At 51.5% G+C, this 8,161-nt stretch overlaps 1 long non-coding RNA gene across 1 annotated transcript; it reads right to left on the bottom strand.

The window, feature by feature from the left end:
• Positions 1 to 307: 307 nt before the first annotated feature.
• Positions 308 to 5,724, bottom strand: LOC104858094. The gene is made up of 3 exons (XR_779041.1): positions 5,610 to 5,724; positions 2,433 to 2,577; positions 308 to 441 (listed from the first exon to the last, which is right to left on the bottom strand). It is a non-coding gene; the product is annotated as an uncharacterized LOC104858094 (long non-coding RNA).
• Between the last annotated feature and the right edge of the window lie 2,437 nt (positions 5,725 to 8,161).

The following is an 8,161-nucleotide window of genomic DNA, read 5'->3' as shown; positions in this document are numbered from 1 at the left end:
CTGGTCGATGCATTGCCCGGGGGAGAGACAGCGCGGTGAGACAGAAAGCCAAAGACTTGGGAGGGTCGGGCTCCCACTCATCAGAACAACCCACTCACCCTGGCAAGACCAGTATCAGGGCTAAGGGCCCCCGGTGACCTGAGGGGCCCCACCCCTTAGAGGTCCACTGCTGCTTAGCATCGCCACACAGGGAGCCAAGCTTCCCGCACACCTGTGAGGACGCAGACAACAGCCGCGTGATCTTTCAGAGTTAAAAACGGACTTGTATGAGCCTCGGGCTCCTCACATTTAAGAGAGGGGTGTTATCTGTACCTGTAACGTGGTGCGACCTGAAGTCACCTGTGCTCCTGCGAGGCTCTTCGCTCGGTCACTGCTCGTTGTTGGCATCTTCGACCCGGGGGTCAGCCTGGCCTCTGGGATTTCCCCACACGGAGGGAATGTCTGCACACAGAAGGGAAGAGTGCTATGATAAGAAGAGTGATGGGGCTGGAGGAAGACCTAACCCTTCAAGGCCTAACACTCTCGGTCTCCAACGGGGGCTGACGGGGTGATGGAGATGTTAGCAAGACTCCTTTGCTTTCCTTGCGAAGGTTCTCCTGTGGAAACCCACCAGTTCTCTCGGTGAAGGGAAAAGCTCTGTAATTAATATGTTCCTAAGGGAAGCCCTCAGACACATTGGTTAAATAACTCGTTCTGGCACAAAAAAGGAGTAACTGGCTGTACTGGGCTAGAAATCGTGAGAGGTGACTTTGCCCATGAGGGGACAGTGGGCGATGCCAGAAGATACATCCGCTCCTTGTGACTGGAGGGGTCGTGGCTTTGCTGGGTGGAAGCCAGGGGTGCTGTGGATGAGAAACTGGATTCTCTGCAGATCTGCCGCACAGAGTCTACCAAGGGTCTGCTGAGGCTGGGGCTGTCTCTGTACCCTGCAGATCATGGGTCAGAGCCATGCAGCACCTCGGTGGTCAGAAGCACCGAGAAACCCTCTGTAGCAGAGCACAGATGCGGTGGCCGAGGCATTGGCTCGGGATGGCCTCCAGTGCTTTCTCTTTGAGCCACCGGGCGATAAGAACAGAGGGCAAGACTGGGCCACAGCAGCCAAGTGGTACCTGTAAGAGTTACAAGTCTCAGTCCACAAAGCCAGGAGCAGAAGAAATGAAATGGTCTCTTATGTTCTTCACCTGAACTCAATTTCTATCTCAAGTTTCTACTCTGAGTGGCAGCCACTTAATTTTGGTCAATTCAGGATTCCTCCCCTTTCATAGGATTCCAGTGATATGAGAGGTGCCTTGTCCAGAACCAGCGGGGCTGGAGCAGGCCTGGGTGGTGGCATTGCCAAGGTGGCTGTGATGTGGAGGGTTAGGCCCAGCCTCAAGCTGTCATGGCATCTTCTGGTCCTCCTAGCTAATCCTGAGCTCCCTAACTCTGCAAGGCCACGGGTGCAGCCTTGGACCTGTGAGACAGCTGCACCCCTCTCTCCTGGGGACACACAGGGACTCTGAGTGGTAGCCACAGCCACCTGCAGGATCAGCAGAGCCCAGTGCAAAATGAAAATGCAGGGACTGTTGTTCAGAACTCATTAGGCATTTCAGGGTGGTGGCAGCAGGGCATAAGCCAAGCACAGGGCCCTCTGTGACTGCCCAGAACAGATGCCCGCGAAATTGGACCGACGCAGACCTTCGGCCCATTTGCTTCCTATCCCTCCAAGCCATTCTGCTGTCCTTCTTCCCCAGCTGAGCCAGGGGCCTATGGGGACTTGTGGCTTTCCTGAGCGCTGCTGAGAAGGGTCCAGCTTCTTGCTACCTGTAAATCCATGCAGAACTATTAGCTCAGCTATCATTTCCCTCTCTTCTTTCCTGGGGATTCCAGGCAGCCTTGGCTCCCTGGCTTTTGTCTGCCCCCATCTGATGTGCGTCCAGTTGGGTCCAGTAGGGACCACACACTCTCTAACCACATCTCATCCTTTCCCTGCATTGTCTCGGGAATCATGCTTTTGCAAATCCTCCGGTAAACTCGAATTCCTGTCTTCTTATTCTTAATGTGGTCAGGAAGCTGATCTAGGAATACTAGGAATAGACTGTGATTTCCTAAAAGTGTCATCAACCGTGGCAATGGACCATCTATCATCACCCTCCCACAGCGTTCTGAACAGGTTACTTTGGAAGACAGGGAAGCTCACTGAGGATTGCATGGCAGAAGCCGAGCAGTTGGGCCCCACGAACCTTCACGGCCCAGAGTCTGACTGCTCCAGGAAGTCCCCCTAATTTCTTTTCTTTTTTTTGGTGCCAGGGATCCAACTCAGGTCTTTGTGCTTTCAAGGCAGGCACCACTAAGCTAAATCCCAGCCCAGTCCTCCCTAATTTCACCCAACCTAAGGCAGTTACTCCTGAGGCCCCCATGGCATGACTGTTGGGCTTCTCAGCCTTCCTGACCCTTCTTGTAGTACAGATACATGGGAGGCAGCGGTGGGGAATGCGAAAGTCAGCTCTCAGCTTGGGCGATGCACAGAGGCTGGGTAGGTCCTCAATCTGCGTAGTCTTGGACAGGCTGTCTGAGCTCTCTGAATCTCAGCTTGGCCTGAAAAACATAAATGAGTCTAAGGACTCCTCTGCTCTCTTGCTGTCTACTGTGCCTGCTATTGCTGTTTTGCTTTTTGTTATTATTGTTATACTAGTTTGGGGCCTTCAATTGGGTTGCACTTCCTTCGAGCCAAGGCATTATCTTTGTCTCCCACCAGCCCCAGCACAGAGGACACTCCTAGGACTTAGTAGATGCTCGGTGATACCTGTTAGCCCAGGGGGTGAATTCTCTGCCTGTCAGAGCTTTGCGCAGGTCCCCGTCCCCATCTGCAGTCACCAACCTCCCAGAGTGTCTACTGAGCTGGCCACCAGCAAACAATGTAGCAGCGAAGATTAATCGGGCTCCTGAGTTACGCTGGGCTCTATGCTAAGGGAAGGTGGTCAACCTTCCAGTCTGCCTGAGACAGGGATTTTCTGTACCACAGGACTTTCAGTCCCAGACAAATAGGAACAAATTGGTCTCCCTTGCCTAAGGCTTTTCATGTATTCATGCATTTATTTTAAATACATCTTATTTTTTAGGAGTTCTGGATTTACAGAAAAATTAAGAAGCTATGACAAAGTTTCCCTGTACCCCTCACCCAGTTTTTCCTTTTCTTGATGTCTTTTATTAGCATGGCACGTTTGTCCCAGCTAAGGAACCAGCATTGATAAGAATCCTGTTAACTAAAACCCATACTTTCTTCACAGTTCCTCACTGCTCTGGTTTGGATATGGAGTCTCCCCCAGTCACCAGCTGGGCATTATGGGAGATGGTGGAATCTTTAAGGGAAGGCAGAGTGGGAGGTCTTCGGGTTATTGGGGGTGTGGCCTCAAAGGAACTGTGGGACTCTGACTCCACCTTTTCCTCTCTTTTGCTTCCTGGTCATGAGGTCCGCAGATTCCTTCTGCCATTCACTCTTGCCATGTGGTGCAGACTCATCGTAGGCCTAATAGCAAGAGGACCCACCAGTCCTGGGCCTACCAGATGCTCCAAAAACAAACTGCCTTTTGCAAGTTGATCCTCCCAGAGATTTTGCTAGTGTTAAAAGGGTAGGGGAGCTAATTAACACACTTCATTCTTCCATAATGTCATTTTCCTGGCTCAAACCCTGCCCAAGATAACACGGTTAGCCACCGTGTCTCCTTGGGTGCCTCTCAGCTGTGGTGCCTTCTCAGACTTTTCTTGTGTGTGATGACCGCACAGTTCCTATTCTGTGGTATCTCTTTTCATCTTCACACAAACCTCAAGAGATGGACATTGATTGCCATTCCACTTTACAGGTGAGCTGCTGAAGCTCAGACCCCGTAGAACCACTAAAGAAGTAAATGGGAATCGGGGGCTTTCCTTGGGGACCAATGATTCCTCCATGTCATTGATGACAATGATAATATTTATACTGCTCGCTATTTTTCAAGTACTCTGCTAAGAAGCCCATACATATTATATCATTTCCTCCTCACAGCCACCTTGTGGTAGAAACACTACCATTATACCCATATTACAGTCAAGAAAACCAAGTCCGAGGGAGGTTAAGCCCTCAGCCAAGTCACACAACTGACATACGGTACAGCAGACCCCAAACCAGGCTGGTGCAATACTGGGAAATGCTTCCTCTCTTTTGAAGACTGCACAGTTCTAAAAATATCTTCCTGGCCTCCCTTTTGGGAAATCAGTACCTGGGTGTCTCAGCCTTGACTGCTCACACCAGTCACCAGGCCCCTGTGACAATGCAGTTGCCATAGATCCAGGGTGAGGCCTGAACACCGCATTCGTAACGAGACATCCAATGAGCCCTCACCTGGAGCAGCAAGGCTGGAAACCACCTCTGACTTCATGGCTTTCCTCTTTCTGGTACAAATCGAATACATGCCTTGTAGTCACACAAGGAAGTGGCCAGGATGGCCTGAGCCCTCTCGGGCCTCTGGAGCTGTGATTGCCAGCAGGCAGAGAGAAATCCCAAATTTCTATCATTCTGGGCAACCAGTTGGCAAGTCCAACCTCTCCAGCAGGGTTTGTAAGAAATGTAATTAGCCCAGGTGAGGCTCATTAGAGCCAGCCTGGAACTGTGCCAGCGCTGCCAGGAGCTCTATGCCAGCCCCTTGATTTTAATATCAATGGCAGTGCTGACAAGGAAGCTGGAAGGCAGGGCAGGCTGGGAGGAAGCTCTGTACCCCAGAGCCCATTCCCTCCTCCCCTTCCATGGCTCTCATGAGGTGAGGTAGTTGGCTTCATCAAATCAGAGCTAGCTCAGGAGTAATTTCCATTGTCCTCCCCTTTCTAACACGCTGGGCCCCAGGTGATCCTAAAAATTAAATGAAGCTCAGAAAATGAGACATTTAGGAGAGCCAGGCATTAATAGCCCATCCCAGCTCCAGCAGAAGTCTTTATGGTGCATCCCTTGTCAGTCTCCTTGGAATTCCTCTGGGCCTTTGGCACATGGCAGTGTTTCAGTCCAGAATCCCCCAGCTCTGGAGGATTTCTGCTGGGGTCCCAGGCCCCTGCTGTTCCCCTGTTCCCACGCAACATTTAAATCAGGCAGTAGGGGCCATGGCTGTCCTTTCTCCCTGGTAAATTGAGATATTTCTGTGGATGCAGTACTTTCAGGCTAGCTCTCCCACACCCCCGGATACTGCAGATGCCACCAGTCAACAGCTCTTCCAGCGTCTTCCCCGCTCATCACGACTGCCAGAGAGAGCAGTTTACTTTATGTTATGAAAGGAGGGCTGTCATTCTCACAATCTGGGAAAGGAAACGGGCTTAGGTCAAATAGTTTATCTAAGGCTCTCCTGCCCATCGATGACCAGACTGATGGCTTGGACCCCAAGCTGTACTCCGTGCACCCACCAGAGAATTCGGACAGGAGTTATGGCCTCGTATTCGGATCAGAAACCCAGAGCTGGCCATTGATTTTTAGATGAGAGTGAAAGAAGAACAAAATGAGAAAAGGAAGGGGCAGGGAGACAGACGAGAGACATGAGACACACTACGAAGTAACGATGCCCGATGGTATGAGCGAGGGAAAATGTCAGCAGGGGCCCTGTGTTCACCTCAAAGCACTGAAGAAAATGAAGTCCAGCTGGCTATGTGAAAAGGAGACAAACAGGGCCGGGGAAGTAGCTCAGTGGTTCCACCGCCTGCCTCACAAGTACAGGGTCCTGAGTTCGATCCTGGTACCAAAAAAAGAGAGAGAGCGCAAGAGACATACATTGATGGTACGTGTTAGTCTGAAAAAAGTGACCCTATTAACAAAAGCTTAGAAATGAAGTGTATATACCTTTGCTTTCTCTCTTGCCCCTAAAAAACAACCCATGGTATGGTAAAAGTCCTGAGACCTGGTCATTGATTATTTAAGATATACTTGTTGAACACATTCTATGTGCCAAGAAATAAATGTTTTAAAAATATGTATAAAATATAAAGCACGCATCTTGAAGCTGCAGTGCACTGTGACTGAGAGGACAGACTACGCATGCGAGCGCTGGTTATTTGGGTGCACACAACAGAAGCCGACATTGGGCTGTTCCACCAAGAGCAGCATCCCGGCAGGGCAAGAAGAGCGTCTCATTGCAGCTACCGGGGAGAGGGACACAGCCTGGAGATGCCGGGTGTCAGTAGAGACTCACAGGAAAAGAGGAATCGCGCAGGAAGGATGGATACGTGCTCATGAGTGCTGAGGAGTAAGGATCTGCCTGAGAGAAAGAGAACAAGGCACCGAGAACCCTCCCACCAGGGGTCGTGGGAAACACCGGGAGAGCTGGCCGCTGCCGGCTGGACACCGGGAAGTAGCTCGTGGGGCTGCTGAGGCAGGGGTCCCAGGGGAAGATGACGGGGCGTGACCCGCACAGAGGACCTGCCCCGTCCTCCTCCAGCACAGAGAGCCTCAGGAAGACAACGCTGTAGGAAATCTCAGAGGAAAAGAGGCAGCAGAGATGAAAATTTCTCCTACCATGAGCGTCTAAGAAGTATCTCATGAAGCTGCCGCGTGAGGAACTACTTCACTCTAGGAAAAATCCTCTTGGTTACCATGACTCAGATCTGCAAACTAATTCACCAAATTAGAGTTTGCCAAGTGTGCGTTTATAAATCTGATCCCCCTGCCCGCCCCCCGTTACATTGATCCTATGTTCCATCCCCAAGAGTGAGGCCGAGAGCCTCCTCCTTGCCCCTCCTTCCCTCCTCTGTAATCCTCACCCCTCATTTCTCTCCTCTCCCCACTCCTCAGCATCCTGCCTCCCCTTAGGCGGTGGCATGATCCCCGCCGCTGCCAGGGAGTTCATTATAAGCCGCCACCCTCCTCATGGCCCACCGGGCACTCCCAGAAGCCCCTGGGGCCATGGCGGCAGGAAGAGCAAGCCAGTCACTCAGGAGGGGCGGCCCACTCCGAGGACAGGGACCCCCGCACGCCAGCCAGAGGAGCCAGCAAATAGTTAATGGTTTAATCCTTTACAGAAAAAGTCAAGGCAGACTTGTGATTCTTGACGTTAATGAAGGTGTCACACATTGTCTAGAGAAAGTTGTGCCTGGCAATCTTCCCTTTTTCGGATGCCTACCCCAGTGACATTTCATCTCACATCCACCTTAATGAAATGCATAATTAACATATTCTAATTGTGCTGAGCGCTGCGATGATTTTGACAGAACTCACTTTCCATGTCTAATTTGATGGTAATTTAATCTGTTCCTCTCCTGCTGACATGACCTTTCTTGATTGAGTTTCACTGAGGAAATTTTTTGATGGATTGATTTATCAGCATTGCAGAGACAACAAAGGCTCCGGGTGCAAGACAGAAAATAGGAAGGGAACGGCCCCGGCAGCCAGCGCGCTCTGAACTTGCTGGCTGGAATGTCCTCTTTCCAGAGACGGCCTGTCTGATCTACTGATGGAATTTGAGAAATGTGACATCCTCGTGTGGGTTTGATCTCGCTGATGAAGACAGTAAATATCTTATTGTGGCTGGGAAGCTCAGGGTGGAAAACTTCTCTGGGGCCATTTGAAGGAGGCCTGGGATGCTGCTGCTGACAGAAAGGCCAAGCCTGTGAGGCTTCTCCCCGGCGGACTGCCTCCTTCTGCCCTGAGTAGCATGTTTGCTCGGCTCGCTTCCACCAGGGGACAGGAAAGTGTCCATGTGCAGCTATGAAGAAAGGGTACTTCGCTGCAGGTCACCGCGTGTTGACTTCCAGCTTTCAGGTGTTTTGTAGACAGCCAGATGTAAACGTTGCTCTTGAGATGCGTTCGTGGAGTTGCTCTCGATGCCTGTCGCCCACGCATAGCCTCAAGGCTGTTATTACAGACAGCTCTTGGTCCAGCCGCGGCTCTGTGTGGAGGCACGTGCTCAGGACACAGGACGGCCACGCAGTTTCCCACTCCCTGGGGAATGGCTTAGGGAGCCTCAGTGTTTCCCACAGGGCTCGACCAGAATCACAGCAAGGTAGGAGTCAGGGAGAACAGTCCCTCGCCTGGTCATGAGAGACTGGCTTACTCCCAGCAGACGCTGAAGCTCAGATGCTAAAGGAGTCAGACCCGGATGTCTCGGCCTCTGCACTGTTCTTTGGGGCTGACTCGTGTTTGCCGGGATGTGGAGAGAGAGCCCTGTGCGCT

Source organism: Fukomys damarensis, unplaced genomic scaffold, assembly GCF_012274545.1.
Source record: "Fukomys damarensis isolate Sample0158 unplaced genomic scaffold, DMR_v1.0_HiC HiC_scaffold_22, whole genome shotgun sequence".
Taxonomy (NCBI): Eukaryota; Metazoa; Chordata; class Mammalia; order Rodentia; family Bathyergidae; genus Fukomys; species Fukomys damarensis.
The sequence above is the reverse complement of the archived record's forward strand: the minus strand, read 5'-3'. Positions and strand labels throughout refer to the sequence as shown.